General features: G+C 39.1%; 1 long non-coding RNA gene across 2 annotated transcripts in view; it reads right to left on the reverse strand.

The window, feature by feature from the left end:
- Positions 1 to 24,371: 24,371 nt before the first annotated feature.
- LOC124520363 (uncharacterized) overlaps positions 24,372 to 26,733 on the reverse strand; it is a 35,973-nt gene continuing 33,611 nt past the window's right edge. For both annotated transcript variants that reach the window (XR_006964308.1, XR_006964309.1), the window contains one exon: positions 24,372 to 25,836. This is a non-coding gene — a long non-coding RNA (uncharacterized LOC124520363). The remainder of the gene's footprint in view (positions 25,837 to 26,733) is intronic.

Here is a 26,733-nt window from a genome sequence, read left to right on the forward strand (position 1 = left end):
CCCACGCAGGACTCTGGGCTGACCGCTCAGAGCCTGGAGCCTGCTAAGGACTCTGTGTCTCCCTCTCTCTCTGCCCCTCCCCTGCTCACACTCTGTCTCTCCTTCAAAAATAAATCAACATTAAGAACATGTTTTTAACGGGGCGCCTGGGTGGCGCAGTCGGTTAAGCGTCCGACTTCAGCCAGGTCACGATCCCGCGGTCCGGGAGTTCGAGCCCCGCGTCGGGCTCTGGGCTGATGGCTCGGAGCCTGGAGCCTGTTTCCGATTCTGTGTCTCCCTCTCTCTCTGCCCCTCCCCCGTTCATGCTCTGTCTCTCTCTGTCCCAAAAATAAATAAACGTTGAAAAAAAAATTAAAAAAAAAACAACAACATGTTTTTAATAAAATACATACAATTTTATGTATGTAAATTGTACCTTAAAATATTAAAAGATGCTGTAAAAGAATATTGAGCATCGTAGGGAAATGTTAACATCATACTCAGTAAAAACAAGTTTTATTCATTAATTTGTGCATTCAACAAATACTTACTGGGCATCTACCAAATGCCAGAGAATAATAGTGAATAAAATAGAAAATGTCTCTGTATCCAAACAGTGTACGTGCTGGTGTGGAGTTTGTTAAACAATAAGTACATGTCTGATTTCACTCATATGTGGAATCTGAAAAAAAAAAAAAATTGAACTCATTGACACAGCGGACAGATGGTTGCCAGAGGTCAAAAGGCACAAACTTCCAGGTATAAGATTAATAAGTCTTGGGAATGCAATGTGCAGCATGGTGGTTATACTTACTAATGCTGGGTGGCTTATTTGCAAGATGTGAAGAGAGTAGATCTTAAAAGTTCTCATCACACACACAAAAAATGTAACTGTGTGGTGATGGACATTAACTAGACTTCTTGTGATCATTTTGCAACATACACATAGATCTTATCTTTATATTGTACACCTCAAATTAATACAATGTTGTTATATGTCAACTATACCTAATAACAATGTCTAAATTTGGATTACACATGACTTTAAGTTAAAATGTGTTACTTAGGAAAACAAAGGTCATTGGTACTGAGTGTCAAAAAAGTTACTTGATTGCTAAAGAACATTTCAATCTTGTACACATCTGGTCACAATAAAGAGGTTTTGAATGAGTGAGCGAAGGCATGATTGTCACGGTATACAATCTATTCTTCTGCAGATAATAAAGATAAGTCTGGGGGGGGTGGGGGGGTGCGGGGAGCACGTGGGTGGCTCAGTTGGTTAAGCGTCTGACTCTTGATCTCGGCTCAGGTCACAATCTCACGGTTCATGAGTTCAAGCCCGGTGTGGGGCTCCACACTGATGGTGCGGAGCCTGCTTGGCATTCTGTCTCTCCTCTCTGCCCCTCACCTGCTTGGGCTTTCTTGCTCTCTCAAAATAAATAGATAAACTTAAAAATAAATACATAAATAAATACATAAATAAATAAATAAATAAATAAATAAATAAATAAATAAAAGCTAAGTCTGGGGGCACCTGGGTGGCTCAGTCTGTTAAGCGCCCAACTTCCACTCATTCGGGTCATGATCTCACAATTTGTGAGTTCGAGCCCTACACCGGGCTCCCTGCTGCCCGAGCAAGTGCCACTTCGGATCCTCTGTCTCCTTCCTTCTCCGCCCCTCCTCCCCCTCTCTCGCACAGGCACACATTCTCTCTCTCTCCAAAATAAATAAACATTAAAAAACTACTAAAGATAAGTCTGTTTTCCATCAAAACCCAAAAGTTATACAAAATATGGGCTACCTTACCAAGAAATATGAAACATTTTGGTAAGTTACAGTAATTATTCAAGTATCTGGCATGCTCCCTGAATATCTATTCAGATTTATTTAATAAATGAGTAAGTCTACAGCAAAAAATAAAACAGAACAATGAATACATAGATACAGTGTATTATTAAAGTGTGTGTGTGTGTGTGTGTGTGTGTGTGTACACTCGTGTCAATACGTGTTCAAAATAAGCATAGAAAAAAAAGACTGGAAAAGTTTAAGAGTGGTATCTGGGGGATTATAAGCAATTTTTAGTATCTTCTGTGTGCTTTTCTAATTTTCTGTAATGAGCACATATCCCTTTTATAATCAGGGGAAAATGTTAATAACAAAATACCTAATGCAGGCATGTCGGTTCTAGCTGTTTCTCAGCAGAGGGACAAGCACGCTACACTCCAGAGAATGTGTAGCTTATTCGTTTTGACAGCTGGCTGACACCTGGAACAGTTGCATACCACCTGAATGAGGCTCTTCAAGGCAATTGATGTAGAAGTTGTATTAAGAGAGGAAGGACAAAGAGTCATCCAGAAAAAACTTCTTAATTGGCATCACGAAATAGTCTCTGCAGGGATTATTGGCTAAGCCAGGATTTTTCACTGGACATGAGGTCAAAGTCATTAAATCAGAGCCAGGGAAGTATATAAATTACAGTGGAATGTTTGTCCAGCCTGCTAAATCCTATCTTTGCCTCTGTCGTTAACTTGCAGAATATCCTTAGGTACATTCACACAACTTGATCTCTCCTCTATTAAACGGGAAAAATCATTTCTAGGTGAGGGCTTTGCTGCAGTTTTCCACTTGGCTGTCACTGAACCAAACTGAACTGAACCAAACTCCTGCAAAAGATCCACAGTGGGGCATGAGCCCGGATCCCCGAATACTACAGTTTATTTCATGCGTAAAGCCCTTGACAAGTCACATCACAGGAGAAGCCATTATGTAAAAAGTCATTATGTGAAAACATGTTTGCAATGGAAGTTAGATTATTTAGAAATCCACAATCTGTGATTAATCTGATCTTTCGATACAGAACAATTAAGTGAGACGTTAACCCTGGAGGTTAGGTCTTACGAATATGTTCATCATTATTTTTCTACGTCCCAATGCATGGAGGCATTCAGCTATGTAAATCTGATTCAGATTGTAAGTCCTCTCTTTCAGAGAAAGTCATGCGTTCTATAAAATTATTCCATATGGCACTTACATTAATTGTAAGACACACACACACACACACACACACACACACACACACACACACACTGTTAATGTGATGGCGAATTTTGTGTATCTTGAATGGGTCCCAGGAGGCCCAGATAACTGGTCACACGTTATTCTGGATGTGTCTATAATGGTGCTTCTGGATGAGATTAACTTTGGAATCAGACTGAGTGGAGTAGATTGCCTTCCTTCATGTGGGTGGTCCTCACCCAATCAGTTGAAGGCCTGACTAGAATAAAAAGTCTGAAAAATAAGAAACTCCTACCTGACTGCCTTTGAGCTAGGACATCAATTTTTGTTTTGTGCCTTCAGACTCAAACTGAAGCACTGGCTTGTTCTGGGTCTCAAGCCTGCCAGCTTTTGAACTGGAACTAACCATCTGTTCTCCTGGTCTCTGGGCCTTCAGACTTCAGATTGGAGCTATAACCTTTAGCTCCTTCTGGGTCTCCAGCACCCAACCACCGATCTTGGGACTTTCCAGACTCCATAATCATGTGATCCGATTCTATGTAATAGAGAGTAATGACGTTGACCATATTTCATATGCTTACTGACTCTTCGGGTATTGCCCTCTTGTGAAATGATGCCTTTAGATGAACAGAAGTTTTTAACTTTAATAAAGTCCAACTTACCACCCCTTTATCTTTGTGGTTAAAGCTCTTAGTGTCCCGCTTAAAAAAAGTTTTGCCTACCACAGCCCACCAAAAGATCATTTACTATATACATATATATATATAAAATATCAATATATATATTGATATATCAATATATTGATCAATATTTATACACCTATATATATACATATCAATAATATCATTGATATTATATATTGAATTTACATCAGTATAAAATTCCAAATCATTGTGATGACTTAGACACTAGATCTGTCAAATACAGGAAGTGGGTTTTGTAATTTCTTCACTTGACATGTTTTAATCCTATAACCGCTAGAATGATTATAAATTAGCTACATGAATGTACTAAAGACTTTACAGAATTTGCCGAATTATTGAACTTATTCTAGATCAGTTTTCTCAAAGAAATCAGTCACATAAATAAGACTTTTGTGAATGTCTTCAACATGATCATCTTCATTAACATTCTTTGCTGGTTCCTCCTCCTTTCCCTGAATTCTAAATGCTGAAGTATCCCATGCTCTGTCCTTGGACCAATTGTATTTTCTGTCCATACTCATCCTCTGGGTCTTATATCCAATTTCATAGCTTTAATTACCACATTTTAGCATCCAGAATGTATCTCATGAGCCCAGACATTCCCTTGGACTTTAAGCACTTATCCACTCCCACTTATAAGTCTCATGACCATCTCGAAATTATGTCAACATTGAGCTTCTGATATTTGCACACTGCCTCTCCCTCTTTTTTTTTTTTTTATGACTTTTTAACCTGTGTGCTGCCTGTGGGATTGGTCTCAGTATTGTCTAACTCAGAGTTCAAACAGCAAAAAGTGGCTTGGATATCTGGCTAGAATAAGCTGCAAGAAGCTGCAGGCTCATGAAAATTACAAGAGTGCAGCAGACAGACCTACAGATAACCCAGAGCAAAGATCACTGCTTGGGGAATACACTAGAACAACTAAGACCCCCAGGAAAGCAGGGGGAACATTCTTAGGGAAATTAAGATGTTTCAAGACAACTCTATATACAGAAGAATGGAGGTGGGGGTTGGGTAGCACCAGCCCAAGGAAGACACATGGACAGGAAAGTTCTGACAACGATAAAGCTTCACAATAGGCTGATGAGCGAAGGTCCTCCCCTAATAGTTCTGCAAATACTGGGAGAGGTGACTCTTCCTTCAAAAGCCCAGTTTTCAACAAATAATCACAAAGCATATACAGAAATGAGAAAATAATTACCCATTCAAAAGAACAAAATAAATCTCCAGAAACTTTCCCTGAGGCTTACTTGACAAAGATGTTAAAAACTACCCTAAATGTGCTCCAAGAGCTTAAGAAAAACACAAATAAAAACTATGAGAAATCAGGAAAACAAAATATGAATGAAAAAAGAACTAAATGGAAATTCTGGAGCTGACAAATACAATAGCTGAATTGAAAAATTCACTAGAGGGGTTCACAGCAGACTCCAACAGGCAGAAGAAAGAATGAATGGATTTGAACATAGGACATTTGAAATTATTGAGTCTGAGGAACAAAAAGAAAAAAAAGAAGAAAAGTGAAAATAGTCCAAGGGCTTACCATGACCAAATGAGATATATTCCCGAAATGCAAGGATGGTTCAACATACGATAATTAACATCACATACCATGTCAATAGAATTAAGGGGTAAACCTCATGATGATCTCAATTGATACCAAAAATTTAAGGTCTTTTCATAATAAAAACACTTTAACAAACTGGGAATGAAAGGAAACTACCTCAACATAACAAAGGCCATATATGGAAAAACCCACAGAAATCATATGCAATGGTGAAAGACTGTAAGTTTCTCCCTAAGATAATGATCAAGACAAGGATGTCCACTCTCACCACTTGTATTCAACATATTTAAAAATGGACAAAGGACTTAAATAAGCATTTCTCCAAAAAGCATGTACAGATTGCCAAAAAGTGCTGAATGAGATTCTCAACATCTCTAGAAATCAAAATAACAACAACATTAATTGTAACATTGAGAGGACTATTACCAAAAAATAAAACAGGCGGTGCTTAGCTGGCTCAATTTATAGAGCGTGTGACTCTTGATCTCAGTGCCATGAGCTTGAGCCCCACATTGGGTGTGGAGATTGCTTCAAAATAAGATCTTTAAAAAATAAATCAATAAAAAACAAAACAAAACAAAAAATAACAGGTGTTGGCGAAGATGTTGAGAAATTAGAACCCTTATGTATTGCTGGGGGTGCAAAGCTTCTGGAAAACAGCAGGGTTGTTCCTCAAAACATAAAATAGATTTACCTCGTGATCCAGCCATTCCTCTTCTGGGTATATACTCAAAAGAACTGAAAGCAGGAATTTGCACAGAGATTCACTCATGAAGATAGCACACCCATGTAGACAACAACAGTTTTCACAACAGCCAAGAAATGGAAGCAACCCAAGTGTCCATCAGTGGGTGAGTGGATAAACAAGACGTGGCATATCCATAAAATGGAATATTATTCAACCCTTAAAAAAAAGAATGGAATTCTGAGGCAGAATACAACATGGATGAACCTTGAAGACCTTATGTTAAGTGAAATAAGCCAGTCACAAAAGGACAAATACTTTATAATTCCACTTATGTAAGATACCTAGAGTAGTCAAACTTATGGAGGCAGGAAGTAGAATCGTGGTTGTCAGTGACTGGGGGTGGGGGTGAAGAAAGAATAGGGCAATATTGTTTAGTGTGCATGAAATTTCATTTTGGAAAGATGAAAAAGTTCTCAGGATGGACAGTGGTGATGGTTACACAACTATGTGAATATATTTACTGCCACTGAGCTGTACAATTAAAACTGGCTAAAATGGTAACTTTTGTGATTTGTATCCTTTTTCACAATAAAACATTATCTGGGAAAGACAAAGTGCAAAGATTTTATTAGGAGTCATGTCTGTGAGGGAGAATGAGGAGGGAACTGGGAGAAAGTGAGATCATTATTAGACCACAAAGCAAGTCTGACTATCAGGAAAGGAGACAGGGAAGGAAGGCTGAGTGGAAGCATCCTAGACCTCCAATCAATCTAAGGAATGTTTGGCAAGCCCATTGGTCAAAGTCACCCATTACCCGTTTTCTCGCAGAAATGAGCCTGCTTTAGTGTGGAAGGAAGCAGCCCTAGAAAGCGTCAGTGGGTTTCAGAGCGCAGCAGCTGGGGCCCTTGGTCAATTACACTCTGTGTAGTTGAAGGTCAATAAGACATATTCTCACTGACACCCCAAAGGCCTTACATGATGTGCCCCCACCATTGCCTCTTGACCCCCTGTTGATCCCTTGCATCATGTGTTCCAGGCATATTGACCTTGCCAATCCTTGAACAAGCACTAAGCATATTTCCAGTTACAGCCTTTGCTCAGGTGACCATGCCGAAATGCTCTTCGTCCAGATACCCACATGCTGTGTCCTTCACTCCCTTCAGATCTTTACTCAAATATCACTTTCCCAATGAAGCCCACTCTGGTCACCCTATCTAAAATTTTAACACCCCTCCACTAACCCTCATACACATATACGTACTTTCTATCTCTCTTATCCACTTTTTTTTTTAGCACTTGTCACTATAATATACACTATACTCATTTATTTATCTTGTTTATTTCCTAGCTCCCCTACTATAATGTAAATTTTATTTTAGCGGGAGCATTGATTTGCTTGGTTATTGCTGTTTATTCAGCAAGCAGAATAATGCCTAAAATATATTCAGCATTCAATAAATATTTGCCAAATGAAGCACTGAACACATAGAAGAAAAAAAGATGGAAAAATATTAATCCATTTACTGCTAATGTACAAATGAGTCATTACAAGAAATCCAGAGGGACATCTTCTTGGCAACATTTAATTCACAGAGAGTCCAAATTTCCGTGTGTACTTGGAAGAAACTTCATAAAAAATCTACAATCCAAACATTCCTCAAGAATGATTTTCAAGAGAAAAACCAAGGAAGCTTTCAAAGATAAAATCTCTAAGACAAAAGGGTCATCATCAAAGGATACCATAACCTGCATTGTGACTCCTTTTGGTCAAGATGGGACAATTTGTGCCTCAAAAACGTTAGGGAAAACAATTGATTTAAACACACTGAAGTTTACTATTGCCCCTAACCCAAGTCAGAGCCCTGCCATGGCCACGAACTGATAGACTAACCTTGGGCCAGTCCCTCAACCTCTCGGAACTTCGGGGCTCTCACTTGTCTTGCAGGAGTAATAATGTCCTCTGGGATCAATTTTACATCTTAACACGAGAATGTTGTGCTCCGTAAGCTGTACAGTTGATCTGCGTAGGTTTTTCTAGTCTTTATTTTTGCATCAAGAACCACCAGGTGATCAGAAATCACCCCCAGCTGCTTACCAGGCATGTGTGTTACAAGAACTATAACAATAGTGGAATGTTAGTAGTGTGTGTTTTTAGAGACTGTACTTTTTGTTACTGTTGATACTGTTGTCTTTTATTTGTGCATGTTCTGTTCTTGTTTCTTTACTTTATAATAAAGTTTGTTCGGATGAATACATAAATAAACACATTGACGTTTCTCAAATACCCACAGTTCTTCACGATAAAAAGAAAAACTCAAACGCGGGCAACGTCAGAAACTAAAACCAAAACGTGCCCCTGGGGACACAAGCGGAAAAACCAAGGCGCCGACTTTTTATGCAGGAGACTGGCAATTAAAATAGGATTTGTCACTTATCCTAATTTCAGGGTAACCAAATTGCTTTAGTCGGTAAGGAAATGTTCTTTTTTTCAAAAAACAGTCAGCTAATGAGTGAAGAAATATAATAATTTATACAAGCCACCATTTTTATTTATTTATTTTTTTGAGACAGAGAGAGCGAGTGGAGGAGGGGCAGAGAGAGAGAGAGAGGGAGACACAGAATCCAAAGCAGGCTCCGGGCTCTGAGCTGTCAGCACAGAGCCTGACACGGGGCTGGAACCCACGAGCTGTGAGATCATGACCTGAGCCGAAGTTGGATGCTCAACCGACTGAGCCACCCAGGGGCCCCTACGATGCATCATTTTGGAAGCCGTAGTGAAATACTTGATCCAGTCAAACATCATCGGTGAGTGAAAGAGAAAAGAAATTGTTGGGAAACAACAAAGCCCACAATCCTGCTATCGCCCATTAAAACAAGTAGTCAATCTTACTATCACTAACAGCTAGACCAAACATTTTTGTGCTTCTTGTTGTTATGCAATACAAAGCACATAGCATGAAGTATTCTGGCCCAGAAAGTAGACAGGAATCTAATCAAGGTCTAGAGCTAACTTCCATTTACAGGAAGTATGAGAAACAGAGGAACAGAAGCAGGTGAAATGACACTACCAGGAAAACCACACAAGTCCAGAAAATGAGACATTCTATAAGACAACCAGCCAGATTCTGAAATAAGTAAATAGCATGCAAAAACATGATGGGGGATTGTTCTGGATTTTTTTTAACTTGATAATGCTAGACAACAGAATATAATGTGTAGGTTTCTTATTCAGATGAACCAAATACAAAAATACTTTTGAGGTAAATGAAGAAGTATGATTTTGGTCTGGTTATCAAAAATCACCAAAGGACTATTATTATTATTATTATTATTATTATTATTTACTATTAATTTTTCTGGATATGAATAATGTCATTGTAGTTAAGTAAGAATGTATCCATATTTTTAGGCCCGTATTGAAATATGGAGGAAGGAGTGACATATATTTAGTTATATTTAAATGACTTCAAGAAAAGAGGAAATTGATTCATCCAATGGGGAAAAATTACAATAATTGCTGAATATATATAATGAATATACATTTGTGGTTTATTATTCTCTCCATTTTGTATAGGTTTGGAAGATTTAATAAAAAATTAAAAAGACAGGAGATGGGCTAAATGGGTAAGGGGCATTAAGGAATCTACTCCTGAAATCATTGTTGCACTATATGCTAACTAACATGGACGTAAATTTTAAAAATAAATTAAATAAATAAAAATAAATAAACATTAAAAAATTACAAAGAAGGGATTACCTTATTTAATTCTCATTATGAGAGCTCACAATAAGTCAGAATTAAATCATCCACTTAACTGACTTATCCCAAAATATGTGTTCATTTAATGAGAGGGAAAATATCACATGAAAATGTTTAACCTCAAATCAAATGTTTGAAAGGTCTGGTATCCATTAATTCAATGCATATTTGTTGAAACTTTATTGTGAATCAACCACAGTCGATAGATTTAGAATTTATGCATCCGAATTCATAACAAGGTTGGCCTAAAAGTTTCCTTTCTCATTTTGTCCTTGAATGGTTTTGGTGTCAAAGTGACATTAGCATAATAAAATGAATAGAGAACATTCCTTCATTTTTTTATCCTCTGGAACATTTTGTATAAGACTAGAATTATCTGCTCCTTGAATAATTTATAAACATTGCCTGTAAAGCTATCCGATCCTGATGTTACTTTAGGCACAGCTTTGTGTTTTAATTTATTCCGTAGCTTTATGTTTCTTCACATTTTCTAGCTGCTACATTGAATTTGGTAAACTACATTTTGCTGAGAACATACACATTTTTTTTCAGAGTTTTAAAGTATATTTACATAGCCTTATATTTCTGAATACAATGGCAAGATCAGATTTACCTCCTAACCAAAACAACTGTTGGTTGTTGGAAAAATATATACACAAAGTTTTGAACACATTGGACAACAGGCAACACAGAACAGTACCCCCGAGAGGTGGAAAGTAAGGTGAACACTATAACTGACTGGTTTGTGCCCCTGAAGAGTTTCCAGGCCACAGCATGGGGTGGGAAGTCCCAGGTGGGGCATGGAGGAGAGGTTGGAAGATAGAGCTGAGCTCACGGTGATTCAAGTTCACAGGCAGAGTACCAGAGATGATGGAGTAGTCCCAGAGGACCCATAGGCAGGGTGAAAATCAGTATACATACGTGAGAAAACTACCCAGGCTGAGGAAAGAATGGCATGAGATGATTAAAGGGAACAGTCCTCACAGGATTCAGAGTAGTGCATAGGACTAACAGCCAGTCAGGAACACCTCATAATTCATGAGGCTTTAGGCGGCGCATTCATAAGAATCTTGCTCTCATAGTGGAAAATGACTAGCTCCAGATTGAACCCTGCCCTGGTCCTACCCAATAAGCAAGAACCAAAAGAATCAAACTGTGTCCGTGGAACATACATAACTGTATACCAAACCAAAACCCAAGAATTTGTATAGAAATGCAAATACAGTAAAACCTTGGCTTGCGAGCATAATTCGTTCTGGAAACATGCATGTAATCCAAAGCAAGTTTGTATATCACAGCAAATTTCCCGGTAAGAAATCATGGAAACTCAGATGATTCATTCCACCACCCCGAAATATTCAATATTCAAATATCCAACCCCGAAATGCTAACAATACTGTGATACAATATGAAATAATAAAAAAATACAAAATACCAAGAAAAATAAACAAATTAACCCGCACTTACCTTTGAAAACCTTCGTGGCTGGTGTGAGGGAGACGAGAGAGGGGGGTTATAGTGTAGGATGACTTTCACCATTACTAATGGGAATCTTTTTCTTTTCGTGCAACTTTAACAAGGAACCTATCCAATGATCTAGAATGAAGCAAAGCATTCCCAAGCTTACTCTTGTATGGAAAAGCAAAGGACTGTCCATAGGTGCTGTGAAGTGACAAAAAATACACTAGTGCCTTTTGTGAGCACCTTCCAATGTCCTGCCAAACACCACGGACTGAGACTGAGCATCCAAGCACTAGAACAATCACCCAGAATCCCGCAGCGAGAGGGAGAGAGAAGAACCATTGGCTCAGTTGTGATCATGTGACATTCGGCGTCACGTCCTACTCACATTGCAAGACATCGCTCATGTATCAAATTAAAATTTATTGGAAATGTTTGCTTGTCTTGCGAAGTACTCACAGAACAAGTTTACGCACTATCCAAGGTTTTACTGTATATCCAAGCCTAAGATAAGCTAAAAGTTCACAATGTTTGGTATCCAATCAAAATTTACTAAGTAGGCAAAGAAACAGGAAAATATGACCCATAGTGAGGGGGAAAATCAATCAACTAAAGTCAACACAGAATTTATACAGATGTCGGAATTAGCTGACAAGGACATGAGAACAGTTTATTATAATTGCATTCTGTACGTTCAGAAGGTTAGAGAGTGAACATATTAAGTAGAGACGTAGAAGATAAAAAATGATGTGAATCAATGAAGTAAAAAACTAGTTTTTATTTCCCAGGAGCACCTGGGTGGCTCAGTCGGTTAAGCTCAGGTCATGGTCTTGCAGTCTGTGGGTTCGAGCTCTGCTGTGGGCTCTGTGCTGACAGCTCAGAGCCTGGAGTCTGCTTCATTCTATGTCTCCAGCTCTCTCTGAGCATCTCCTCTGTCTCTCTGTCTCTGTCTCTCTCTCTGTCTCTGTCTCTCTCTTAAAAATAAATAAATATTAAAAAGAAACTAGTATTTCTCAAATATCAGTAAAAGCAATAGACTTCTAACCCAGCAATTCTCCTTTGGAGGTGATTTTGCGCACCAGGGGACATTCGAAATGTCTAAAGATATTACAGAGTTCCACAACTCAGTGTTGCTGCTTTCTAAGAGGTAAAGGCCAGGAATGCTGCTAAACACCCTACAAGAAAGCCCCCACAGCAAAATTATCCAGTTCAAAATGTCAATAATGTTGAGTCTGAGGCTTAGTAGAAAGAGAGAGAGAAATGATCAATATCAGATATGAAAGATGACATCATTATAGATTTTACGTATATTAAAATTCCGACAAGCCAGTGTTAGGGATAACTGTATGCAGATAAGTTTGAAAATTAGGCACAGTTGATAAATTTATTGAAAAACATAAATTACCAAAGCTCACTCAAGAGGAAATAGATTACCGAGTCTCTGTATATCTATTGGAGAAAATGAATTTGTACGTTAAAAAACATACCCGCAAAGAAAACTGTAAGACCAGATGGCTTTAATGATGAATTGTACCAAATATCTAAAGAGTAAATGCTAATTCTACAAAAGTATTTCTCAAAAATTGAAGCAGGTCAACTACTTCCCAGTTCATTCTATGAGACCAGCACTAACCAAAACCAATGACATTAAAACAAACCAAAAAAAAAAAAAAAAAACCCTTAGAGACAAATATCTCTCATGAACAAAAATGCAAACATTCCTAATAAAACTTTAGCAAATCAAACTGAACAGCCTTATAAAAGTAGACTATATCACAACCAGGTGGGATTTATTCCAGGAATGCAAAGTTGGTTTTACATTTAAAAATTAATCGATGACAAAATCAATCCACGTGATTCACCATACTAACAAACTGGAGAAGAAAATTGGATTGTTTTCTTAATGGAAGCAGAAAAACGCTCAGCAAGAGACATTTATTCCTTATTTAGAACCCTCAGCAAATTAAGAATAGAAGGGAACTTCTTCAATTGGTCCTTGATGAAAGACATCTATGAAAACCTACCGCTAACATATGCTTAATGATGAAAGAGTAGATCCTTGCCCAGTAAGACAAGGAATACAGCAAGGATGTCCACTATTCAACATCTATTCAGGCTAAGTGAGGAATCTTGGCTTCTACCATCTGGTGGTAACAAGTTGACATCTCCCTTCCTCCCTAGCCAGACAGGAGCCAGAAGAAGCCTACTAAAACAGAAGGTTTAATAAGATCCAGAATCTCATCACATAATACCTAAAATATCCGTGTTTTAATTGAAAAATCACTTCTTATACGTAAGGTCAGAAAGATCTCAAAGTAAATGAAAAAAAAGACAATCAACAGATACCAATACTGAGATGACAAAAGTAATAGAATTATCCAGTGAAGATTTTTTTTTAAGAAAGTAGTTTATTGGGGCGCCTGGGTGGCGCAGTCGGTTAAGCGTCCGACTTCAGCCAGGTCACGATCTCGCGGTCCGGGAGTTCGAGCCCCGCGTCAGGCTCTGGGCTGATGGCTCGGAGCCTGGAGCCTGTTTCCGATTCTGTGTCTCCCTCTCTCTCTGCCCGTCGCCCCTTCATGCTCTGTGTCTCTCTGTCCCAAAAATAAATAAACGTTGAAAAAAAAATTAAATAAAAAAAAATAAATTACTTTCTTTTTTAAAAAAAAAATTTTTTTTTTCAACGTTTATTTATTTTTGGGACAGAGAGACACAGAGCATGAAGGGGCGACGGGCAGAGAGAGAGGGAGACACAGAATCGGAAACAGGCTCCAGGCTCCGAGCCATCAGCCCAGAGCCTGACGCGGGGCTCGAACTCCCGGACCGCGAGATCGTGACCTGGCTGAAGTCGGACGCTTAACCGACTGCGCCACCCAGGCGCCCCTCCAGTGAAGATTTTAAAGCACATATGATAAAAAAAAACCAACAAACCTGAATGAGCAATTATGAACAACAGACTCAAAACAACTGGAAAAAAAATGGAAATTTGTGCCAAAGAAATAAACAAAGAATCAAATGGAAATTTCAGAGCAACCAAAATAAAGAATTGACTGGATGGACTCAAGGGATTGGAGGAGACAGAGGAAATAGTGAATGAGATCTTAGAAAAATAGAAATTAACCAAGTTAAAACAACAGAGAGAAACAGAATGGAAAAGAACAGAGCCGAAGGGACCTGTGGGAATAAAACAAAAATCTAACATTTGGGGAGCGCCTGGGTGGCTCAGTCAGTTAAACGTCTGACTCTTGATTTCAGCTCAGGTCATGATCTCATGGTTGGTGAGATCGAGCCCCACATTGCGTTCTGTGCTGACAGCATGGAGCCTACTTGGGATATTCTCTCTCTCCCTCTCTCTCTGCCCCTCCCCTGCTTACATGTACTCTATCTCTCTTTCTCTCAAAAATTAGTAAACTTTAAAAAAAATCTAAAATTTATGTCATTAGACTTCCTGAATGAGAGGAGAAAGAAGGCAAAGGTAGAAAGGTGCTCAGAGAAATAATAGATGAAAATTATCAAAATTTGGCAAAAGACTTAAACCTATAGAGTCAAGAAATTAAACCGTCAACCTAAAAATACAAATTAGCGGGTCACAGGGTGCCTCAGTCAGATAAGCGTCTTGATCTCAGTTCAGGTCATGATCTCAGGGTCGGTGGGACTGAGCCCCACATTTGGTTCTTTGCTGATAGCATGGAGCTTGCTTGGGATTCTCTCTCTCTCCCTCTCTTTCTGCCCCTCTTCTGCTCTCTCTCTGTCTCTCTACATATAAATAAATAAGCTTTAAAAAAGACAAATTAGCCACTTATTTTATTAGCAAAATGAGTTTATTTGAGAATAGCTGAGAAAGCGCAATTTGAGAAACTCAAACTATGGGGAAAACATAGAGGAGTCTGAAGAGACAAAGGGAAAGTCAACTTTTATTAGGTTTTAAGAGGAAATTGAGGAGAATTGTTTTGAACAAAAATTCACCAAAAAGAATGTGAGTCCTGGTGATTTCTTATTGGCTGTATGTGGCGGTTAGTGCATTGTTTCTGGGATAGGGAGGGATCTTCCTTCTTCCTGCTAGCTATTAGACTGCGACAAATGTGTATGCGCGAGAACTGCCCCTTCAGGGCTCCCCAACTTCATGATAAATGAGGTTTCCTTGACTTATTTTCACATTTCTCCCTTTTGATCAAGATCTGTCCTTGAAAGTTTCACTGATCAAGAATCAGGTTTTCCACAGTTGGTGATTTTGGTCCCTCGGGGCCAGGAGGGACACTTCCTATTGGAAAGAAACATGTCCCATGTTGGAGAGAAAGTGCACAAAATGGAAAGTGTTGAGGCCACATTTGAGTAACAGGGAAGGGTAGGAAGGAGAATTCCCAGACATCTCCCCACTAAGGTCTATATCTTTTCGAGGAGGTTACCATTGGAGACCATCTCAAAGCACAGAGTTGCCTTTTTGCTTTGTTGATAGTGCCCTTTGATGCACAAAATTTTTATTTTTGATAAAGTTCAATTTATCTACTTTTTATGCTACGACTCGTGGTTTTAGAGTCTTATCTAAGAAACCGCTGCCTGACACAGTCACGAATACTTACTCCCATGCTTTCTCTTAAGAGTTTTACATTTTAGCTTTCACATTTTGTTTTAGGATCCATTTTGAGTGAATTTTGTATATGGTATAAGATAGGAGTCTAACTTCATTCTTTTTCATGCTGTCTATCTGGTTGTCCCAGCACCATACGTTGTAAAGACTATTCTTTCCCCCAGTGTAGTTTCTTGACACTCTTGTTGAAAATCAATTGACCGTGAATATTAAATTGATTTTTTTTTAATTTTTTTTAAGGTTTATTCATTTTTCAGAGACAGAGAGACAGAGCGTGAGCGGGGGAGGGGCAGAGAGAGAGGGAGACAACAGAATCCGAAACAGGCTCCAGGCTCTGAGCTGTCAGCACAGAGCCGATGCAGGGCCCGAACTCACGGACGGCGAGATCATGACCTGAGCTGAAGTTGGACACTTAACCGACTGAGCCACCCAGGCGCCCCCACGGTAAATACTAGGTTTTATTTCTGGATTCTTGATTCTGTTCCACTGAGCTATAAGTCTATTCTTTTTTTTTTTTTTTAAATGCTTATTCATTTCTGAGAAATAGAGACAGAGCGTGAGTGGGGAAGAGGCAGAGAGAGGGGGACACAGAACCTGAAACAGGCTCCAGGCTGTCAGCAGTTATCAGCACAGCGCCCAACGCGGGGTTGGAACTCATGAACTGCGAGATCCTGACCTGAGCCGAAGTCAGACGCTCAACCGACTGAGCCACCCAGGCACCCGTCTATAAGTCTATTCTTAAATCAGTATTATGCTGTCTTATTTACTCTAGCTTTGTAATAAGTTTTCAAATCAGGAAACATGAGTCTTCCAACTTTTTTCTTCTTTTCTGAGATTGTTGACTATTCTGGATCTGTTGCATTTCTATATGAGTTTTAGGATCAGTTTTTCAATTTCTGTAAACAGGGCAATTGGCATTTGAATAGTGATCGGATTGAATCTGTAGATCAGTTTGAGTGGTATTGCCATTTAACAGCTTTAAGTCTTCTGATTCATGAACGTGGAATATCTTATCATTTATTTATGTCTTTAACATCTTTCAACAGTGGTTTTTAGTTTTTAGCAAAAGCTTTGTACTTCTTTTTATAAGTTTATTTCTAAATATTTTATTATATTGATGTTATTATAAATAGAATTGTTTTCTTAGTTTTATTTTTGGATTGTTCATTGCTAGTATGTAGAAACACAGTTGATTTTTGTGTATTGATCTTGTGTCCCGAAACCCTGTTGAACTCATTTATTGCTTTTAATAGAGTTTTGTGGATTCTTTAGGAGTTTCCATGTAACAATCTGGAAATAGAGATCATTATACTTCTTCCTTTCTAATCAAGATGTCTTTTATAAGGAAAAAAAAAAAACCTCATAGAAAAAGATCAGACTTGTGATTACCAGAGGCAGAGGGTGAGAAGAGAAGGAAATAGAAGAAGTTGGTCAAAAGATATAATTTCCAGTGATAAGATAAATGAGTACTAGGGATGTAATGTACGACATAATGACGACAGCTAACACTGCTGTGTGATGTATAGAAAAGCTGTTAAAAGAATAAATTCTAAGAGTTCTCTTTATGAGATTTTTTTTTCATTTTTCTTCTTTTTTTCCCTTTTATTGTATCTATCCGAGAAGATAGATTTTAGATGAACCTACCGTAGTAATTATTTCACAATATATGTCAATCAGACTATCATGCTGTATGCCTTAAACTAATACAGTGATGTATGTCAATTACTTTTCAATAAAAATGGGTTGGGGGGGGGAAATAAGCCTTTTACTTCTTTTTCCTGTCTAATTATCCTGGCTAGAACCTTTATTACAATGTTGGAAAAAAAATAGAGTAGACATTCTCATCGTGTCCCTGATCTTAGGGAGAAATCAGTCAGTTCTTCAACATTACGATGTTAGCCGTGGTCTATTCATAGAAGTCTTTCATCAAGTTGAGGATACACTCTTATATTCCTAGTTCATTGATTGTTTATATCACAAAAGATGTTAGATATCGTCGAAGACTTTTTCTGCATCTGTTGAGACTACCACGCCATTTTGTGTTTTATGCTGTCAATCTGTATTATGATACAGATTCATTTTCATATGTTGAGCCAACCTTGTAGTCCTGAGATAAATCCTACTTAATCACGATGTATAATCATTTTTATGTTGTTGGATTCAAGTTTGCTAGTATTTTGTTGAGGATTTTTGCATATATATTCATAAAGGATATTGGTGTGGAGTTCTCTTTGCTTATGATGTCTTTTGGTGTCAGGTAATACCGACATCACAAAAGGAGTTGAGAGGTATTACCTCTTCGTTTGGGGAGAAAATTTGTCAAGTATTAGTGTTAGCTTTTGTTTATACATCTGGTAGTTTTGCTGGTGAAACCATCTTGACCTGGCCTTTACTAACTGAATTGCTCTACTTGTTAGAGTTCTATTCAGATTTTGTATATCCTTTTGGGTCAGTTTTAGTAGTTTGTGTCTTTCTGGGAGTTTTCCTTTCACTTAGGTGATCTAATTCATCATCATACTTTTGTTCTTGGAATTCATTCGTATTCCTTTTTATTCCTATAAACTCAATAGTAATGACCCTTCTTTCATTTCTGAAATTAATATTTGACTCTTTTCCCTTTTTTTCTTGCTCAGTATAGCTAAAAAGGTCATCAACTTTGTTTTTCTTTTATTTATTTATTTTTGTCGTTCTTTTTTGTTAGAGAAAGAGGGAGCACGAGCAGGGGAGTGGGGCAGAGAAAGGGAGAAAGAGAGAATCTTAAGCAGGCTCCACGCAGAGCCTGGAGCCCGAGACAGGGCTTGATCCCATGACCTTGGGATCATGACCTGAGTCAAAATCAAGTCGGTGGCTCAACTGACTGAGCCACCCAGATGCTCCTGTTGTGACCTGGGTGGCTCAGTCAGTTAAGCGTCTGACTTGATTTTGGCTCGGGTCATGATCCCACAGTTCGTTAGTTCGAGCCCCACGTTGGGCTCTGTGTTGATGGTGTGGGTCCTGCGTGGGATTCTGTCTCTCTGCCCCTCCCCCACTTGTGTGTGTGTGCGTGCACATGCATGCTCTCTTTCTCTCTCTCTCTCTCTCTCAAAATAAACGTTAAAAATATTTTTTAAAGACAGGAAAAACAGCCTTTGTTTCATTGACTTTCTTCATTGTCCTTCTATTCTCTCTCTCGTTTTTTTAGTAGGCTCCAACCCAATGTGGAGCTTGAACTCACAACACTGAGATGGTAAGTCACATGCTCTACCGACTGAGCCATCCAGACACCTCGATCTTTCTATTCTCTATTTATTTATACTCATTTATTATGTCTTTCCATGTGCCTACTTTGAATTTAGTTTGCTCTTGTTTTCAGGTTTCTTAAAATAGAACATTAGCTTATTGATTTAAGATCTTGTAAAAAAAATTGTATTGTGATAAGAACACATAACATCGCATTTACTATCTTAACCATTTTTAAGTCTACGGTTCAGTAATGTTATGTATATTTACAGGTTGTGCAACAGATCTCTAGAACTTTTACATCTTGCAACACTGAAACTCTGTACCTACTAAACACTAATAAACCCTTCACCATTCCCCAGGCCCTGTCAATCACCCTTATACTTTCTGCTTCTGTAATTTTTAACTATTTTAGATACTTAGGATGAGTGAAATCATACAGTATTTGTCCTTTTGCAACTGGCTTATTTCACTTAGCCTAATCTAGAGTTTCATCCATGCTGTAGCATGTGACAGGATTTCCGTATTTTTAAAAACTGCCTAATATTCCATTGTGTGTACCACATTTTCTTCATCCATTCATTTGTTGGTGGACATCTTGATTGCTTCTACCTATTGACTATTGTGAATAAGGCTGCGGTGAACACAAGTGTGCAGATCCCTTGCTGAAAGTCTGTGTTAGATTCTTTTGAGTATATACTCAGAAGTTGGACTGCTGGATGTTATGGCAGTTCTATTTTTAATTTTCTGAGGAATTTCCATACTGTTTTCCATGTGGCCACATCACCTTATAGTCCTATCAACAGTGCACAAGTGTTCTAATTTCTTCACATCCTTACCAACATTTTTTGTTTTCTATTCTTGTGATAGTGGCCATTCTGATGGATAAGAGGTAATATCTCAATGTAGTTTTGATCTGTATTTTTCTAATTATCAATGACATTGAGCATCTTTTCATATGATTATTAACAATTTGTATGTCTTCTTTGGAGAAACGTCTAGTCAAGTCCTTTGTCCATTTTTTTTAATCTGGCTATTTGTTTTTGTTGTTGTATTTTAATTGTAGAGTTCCTTCCATATTTTGGATATTAATCCCTTATCACATATGACAATGTTGTCTCCTCTGTTTTATATTCTATATCTATATTCCATTCTCAATGAACACCCTTAGCCTACAGGGTGTGATCTTGAAATATCATTTTCCATTAAAGGAAGCCAAAGCTTCTTGAAGAAATTGTTAATTCCAGGACTTGGGCAAGAAATATACAAACAAGCATAGTGTATCTTCTCATAGTGAGTAGGCTATCAGAGAGTACTGGAGTATTATCAAAAAGACACAAATGCAACTTGAAGAAGCTTCCACGCGCCAAAGGTGGACAGGGTGAACAGCAGTAAGGATAAAAAGAGTAAAATATTTTAAATGGTCCATGAATAAGAAAATTTATCTCTCTGAAAAAAATTCACTAACTAAAGAAAAACAATGAAAACCATAGTTTATATTTTTAAATATGTCAGCATGATTTCTAGGATTCAAAAGTAATTACTGTCACCCTAGTAGAAAGCGCAAGTTAAATATATGAGTTTGTAAAAATGTTTTAAGAATTTGGCTACCTCTGAAGGATGATAGGGAATTAACTCATTTTTTTTAACTGTTTTTTTTAAAGGAAAACAATCAAACATTTCTCCTGATTTCCTGTAGAAGCTATCCTGGATATGCTGAGTGCATCTACATAAGTATTTTAAGAAGTCACTACATCTTTTGTATTGCCTATAAATTGCCATTTGGAGTTATGGGTTTGATCATATTTGAAATGATCAGGTTTGAAATTTGGGGTCATTATTACCTGATAATGGGAAACACTATCAGGATAAAGACCTGGTTTCTTCAACAAATACAATGCACAAATAAAATATGATGATACAGGGGGAACTTCAGGTTAAAAGTTACATTCAGATTAAAAATAACATTTTTTAAAGGTATTATTTTTAGGGGTGCCTGGGTGGCTGTCGGGTAAGCGTCCAACTTAGACTCAGGTCATGATCTCAGGGTTCTTGAGTTCAAGACCCAAATCAGGCTCTGTGCTGACAGCTCAGAGCCTGGAGCCTGCCTCAGATTGTGTCTCCCTTTCTCTCTGCCCCTCCCTAGTTCTCTCTCTCTCTCTCTCTCTCTTTCTCTCTCAAAAATCAATAAAGATTTAAAAAATGATATGATTTTTAAGTAATCTCTACACCCAGTGTGGGGCTTGAACTTACAACCTCAAGATCAAGAGTTGCATACTCTACTGACTAAGCTAGGTAGCCACCCCTTAAATATCATATTTAAAAAAAAAAAAAAGAACTAAACTTTCTTTGTTTAAGGATACACAATGGGTTAGGAAAACTATAGCACCAGGAAATGATTTTTATATTACCTGAATAAGCATCTGTCTTCCTGCTAGAGGGACGGGGCACGTGGTAGGATACTGTGTGGCTGGTCAACTTTTATCCCTTGATGGGTGTGATAATTACAAGTTTCGCCTTATGATTATTTTTTTTAGACTTTACATATATTTTATATGGTTTATGTGCCTGTGCCAGAATCTAAAATAAAAACTAGGGGCACCTGGGTGGCTCAGTCAGTTAAGCATCCAACTCTTGATATCGGCTCAGGTCGTGATCTCACAGTTGTGAGTGTGGAGCCTGCCTGGGATTCTCTCTCTCCCTCTGTCTCTGCCCCTTCCCTGCTCGCATGCATGCTCAATCTCTCTCTCTCTCTCAAAATAAATAAATAATAAAATAAAATAATTTATTTTTTTAAATAAAATAATTTAAATTACATTTAAATTAAAAAATAAATCAAGATGGTGATTAATTTGGAAGGCAGGGGCTTAAAGAGGACACAAGGACTCTGAGACCATGGTGGCATTCGCTTTTTGGGTCCAAGTGGTGGTTGCATAGGTGCGTGTAAAAATGTGCCAAGATAAACATCCACGATTTGCTCACTGTTCTGTATATTCGTTTTACTTCACTAATAAAAGTTATTTTAAAATATAAAAGGAAAACAGCACAAGAGTCTCCCTTAGCCACTACTTAATTTGCCCTCCATTTTTTTTATTTTAGGAAATGTTGCCTTTTGGTCTCATCTGTGTCATGGGAGAAATACATAATTTCATACTCGATTTAGAAGGCGTCCAGATGTTGTTCCATTATTTAGTTGGCGCTGTGTGGAAGTGTTGCTTAAAGAAAGACTTCCAGTGCCAGAAATTTCTCCGCAATATATCACGTTAAACAGCAATGATTTGTGTTTTAAATTTTGCCTAGTGCTTTTCGTAGTATTGGAATTCTCATTGTAAACCATAAGAGCTATCTGCAGGGAATCTAGGCCTTTCCTGTTTCCCATTTCCTTCATTGGGGGAGATAACATCACAGTATATATGGAGAGGACCCGGTTATTTCCAAATCCATAGATTCATCGGGGCTGGGAAATGTCAAATCGGCACCTGAATAAATAAAACACAAGCCCATTAGTGCAAGCTTATGTGACCTGTCAGCATCATTAGGCTTTGCCGAGCACAGGAAGCCAGCTGGTATAAGGCCTTTAATAATGATGGCATCTCTCAAGAGAGCCTAACAAATCCAGGCTTTGCTTTTTGAATAAGCATTCTGATGTTTACTTTCCAGGCGAGGGTCTCACTTCGTTTTTAGGTTGCTGTAATTCAAACCCTGCCTTCGTAGGAGTCTTCTCGCCCTGCTGTGAATGGAAGCACCCAACTAGATTCCGCAGTATTGCACAGACCTTACTAACCCACAAGGTGACCCAGCAGTCAGACGCTTCACCAGGCTTTACATCCCCGACTTCAGTATTCTTAAGGCAATCTCTGCAAGGACCCTTTTGTTTGAGAGGGTAAACTCGATAGCTTTACGATACAAGCTTACGTGGTGAATATTAATGTTTTTTTGTTAAATTTTTTTTTAAACGTGTATTTATTTTTGAGACAGAGACAGCATGAACAGGGGAGGGGCAGAGAGAAAGGGAGACACAGAATCTGAAACAGGCTCCAGGCTCTGAGCTGTCAGCACAGAGCCTGACGCGGGGCTCGAACTCACGGACCATGAGATCATGACCTGAGCCGAAGTCGGATGCTCGACCGACCGAGCCACCCAGGCGCCCCTGAATATTAATGTTTAAGGGTGCAAAGTTTAGGAGCGTGGACCTGGACCCAGACTGTCCAGATTCAAACTCTTTGCCACCTACTAGTTGCGTGACCTTGGGCAAAGTTACAAAAACTTTCTGGCCCTCAGTTTACTCATCTGTGAATAAGCATCGTGACGCCTGTCGCCTAGGGTTCAGGTGAGAATTAGATAGTATAAATATGTGTATAGTTCATAGAACAGTGCATATAATAAGCACTCCAAGTGTTCGGAATATTATTGTGTGGGCTTGCACAAGTAACTTAACCTCTCTGTGCTTTTTTATGTATTAAATGGAAATAATGAAAATAGTACTTACTTTATAGGGTTGTAATAAGTATTCAATTGGTTAATTCATATACAGTATGTAGTAAATTGCCTACCAACATCGTAAGCACTCAGTAAGTGTTAGCTATTATTATGCAATCTCTCCTCTTTTTTTTTTACCTATAGAAATGCAAATAGGAGGCTGGGCTGAATATAATTTATGCAACAGGGCACCTGGGTGGCTCAGTTGTTCATTAAGCATTTGACTTCCGCTCAGGTCAGGATCTCAGGTTTGTCAGTTTGAGTCCCACATTGGGTGAGCCCTGCTTCTCTCTCTCTCTCTCTCTCTCTCTCTCTCTCTGTGCTCTCTGTCCCTCACACGATTCTTTCTCTCTCTCTCTCTGCTCCTCACTTGTGCCCTCTCTCAAAAAAAAAAAAAAAATTATGCAACATGTTTACCAATTTTCAGGAAAACATTATTGATTCTTTAATATAACTATTTAACATAATCCATGTTTTACATTACAAATCTATTTCTATAATAATATTCATAAAATAACAGAAAAATAAAATTTCCATAGTCTCACTATGCAATTATATGTATGTTACATACCTTACATTTTTCTTTTTTCTTTCCACTCTCTTCTCTACCCTACACAAAATCATAATTTTAACGCTGGGCCCTTGAATTCCTTTTAAAGAACTGTCTTTCTTTTTTTTTGTTTTTTTTTTTTGTTTTGTTTTTTTAAGAACTGTCTCTCTTTAGCAAAATCTCTTAGCAATGTCATTTGGGTGGAAATGAGACTGTTAGGGCAATTAGAATAGCCAAGTACACAGAAAGGAATCTAAAGTACCCAGCAATAAGGCTGAGGAGCAAATCTGAAGTACAGAGCAGGCAAAGTAAAGAGAAAAGCAGAAGGGGGGGGCTGAGGAACAGAGTGAAAGGGATGAGGCTCTTTAAAGAACAAGAAGGCGTGTTTATTATAACTTTCATCATTTGTGACATAGACACCATCTCTCCTCCCAAACTGAGTAGTCTGTTATCACCAACGAAAGCTTTCTAGAAGTGTGCGTGTGTGTGGGTGTGTGTGCGTGTGTGCATGTGTGCATGCGCGTGCGCGCCTTGGAAGCTGAGTTCCACGACTGGACCAGTGTGGTGTGGAAGAGAGACATCATGCGTGTGGCCGAGATAGACGAATTGCTCACAAGTATCCTTCATTTACGTTCTTTAGTTCTTTAGTAATAGAACTCCTAAGTTTTAGGTGAGGACAGAGCTACTTAGCTCAGGTCTACGTATCCTGTTCTCTTGTAGCCAGTTGTGTCCACACGGAAAGTTCTAGCCACTGATATGGGAGAGGAATGGCAGGTGCTACTTCCTAGCCAGATGAGAAAGCCTCCGACACACCGTGGAAAAGACTGTGTATCAATGCAAGGCCCTGGGCTTTGACCCAGATGGAATGATTCAATTAGACTTTCGTCTGTTTCCCTTGAAGAGGGGCCCAGCATGTCCTGCACCGGCAAGAAACGGGCTGTCCATATGACCCAGACTTTAAGGGTCTGTGCCAGACTGTCTGGGTATCTACTTCAGTATAAAACTAGGGGATGGAGACAGAGTTCGTCCCAGAGGTCTGCACTAAAAGTCACTCTACTGCTAAGGCCAGGAGCCTTCACAATTGGCCCTGCAAGAATTAATCAATGCTATGGAGCACTGTTGGCTGGCGTTTACAATTCGTTTCTTTTCCAAACAAGGATTTTATTGCAGTTGTCCTTGACCTAGTCTACCATTTCAATGTGCATCTTTAGGAGGGTGTACAAGCCTGTGTTCTTTGTGTTATTAGCGTTGGGGAAGGCAGCCTCGTGCGTGCAGTCTTTCTACCCCCCCATCTGTTGCATAGGAACAGGCCTTGGGCCTGGAACACCAAGAGATAAAGAGCCCACATGGTCTGGGCAGGCTTATCACCCTGTGTGAGAATATCTTCTCTTGTTTCAGATTCAATAAGTACTCTTTTGTCTCTGCTTAAAGCTTGTGTGTCAAGTGGCTCCTGGCCAACCCCATCGTTATATCTGTCCTCCACGAGAAAGGAACAGAGTTTGCTCAACTGCAGCACAGGAGGGGTGAGCATAGCCCAACTGCCCTGTGTCACTGCCGGGAGAGAGCTGCTGGCACACTATTGAACCTAATCTTGCTCTGTCCCCCTTCTATGTAAGGAAAGCATTGTTTTCTTCGGTGCTGTCGTCCGTGGCCGCTTTGGTACCAAAATGCAATAGGCAGAAGTGTTTGGACCTTCTATTCCCGGTGGTTGGCATGGCGATGACCTTTGCTGTCCTCCATGGAGCTGGAGCCCTTCCCTGGGATCTGTCACTGGTACGTGGTTCTCTGGTCCACAGAAGGTCATCAGATCATGAGAAGCCACCTACAGACTTGAGGGAGGAGAACACATAGCAGCTTGAGATCCTAGCCATTAACCCGAGCGAGCCTTTTACGATGTCTCATCTGAAGAGGTGTGAGTATGTATGCTGCGTGGGAAGGCAGGAGTGCATTGACACTTAGGCATCCAGAAAGATCGACAGTGACAGAGTGCCATTTGTCCCACCACTCTATCAGTGTCCATATTCCCCTTTTCCCATAATAGTAGCTCTAACTGGGCCCATGTCAGCAAGCTAAAGCTACGTTTCCCGGCCTCCCTTTCAGCAAGGAATTGCCATGGGAGATGAGCAGGATAGATGCGTGCCCTTCCAGACCATTTTTCCAAACCAGTTGGGCATGCACTGCCCTAGCTCGGTTTGCCCCCTTTCCAGGAATGCTTGGCAGACGATGAAAACTGAAAGCACTGCCCAGACCTCAGCCTTGTATCTCTAGACAAGTGTGCATTTCTTTCCTTTTTTTTTTATTTTTTTTATTAAAAAAAAATTTTTTTTAACGTTTTATTTATTTTTGAGACAGAGAGAGACAGAGCACGAACAGGGCAGGGGCAGAGAGAGAGGGAGACACAGAATCCGAAACAGGCTCCAGGCTCTGAGCGGTCAGCCCAGAGCCCGATGCAGGGCTCGAGCTTGCGGACTGCGAGATCGTGACCTGAGCTGAAGTCGGACGCTTAACCGACTGAGCCACCCAGGCGCCCCGACAAGTGTGCATTTTTAACTCCCGGTGGTGAAGGATAGTCTCTTGTAGCCTGAGTCTTTTGAAAAATTGTATAAGATTAAGTCTCTAGAAAACATGAAGTGAAAAACAAAGACAGGCCCCCAATACTTTCTTACTATTCTTTACTAATAAAAGTGTATTTCAAAAAGTGCAATAATCACAAATGACACAAAAAT

This window comes from Lynx rufus, unplaced genomic scaffold (assembly GCF_022079265.1).
Source record: "Lynx rufus isolate CCGP_SWC_20201006 ecotype Redwood Valley unplaced genomic scaffold, mLynRuf1.p SCAF_3, whole genome shotgun sequence".
NCBI classification, from domain to species: Eukaryota; Metazoa; Chordata; class Mammalia; order Carnivora; family Felidae; genus Lynx; species Lynx rufus.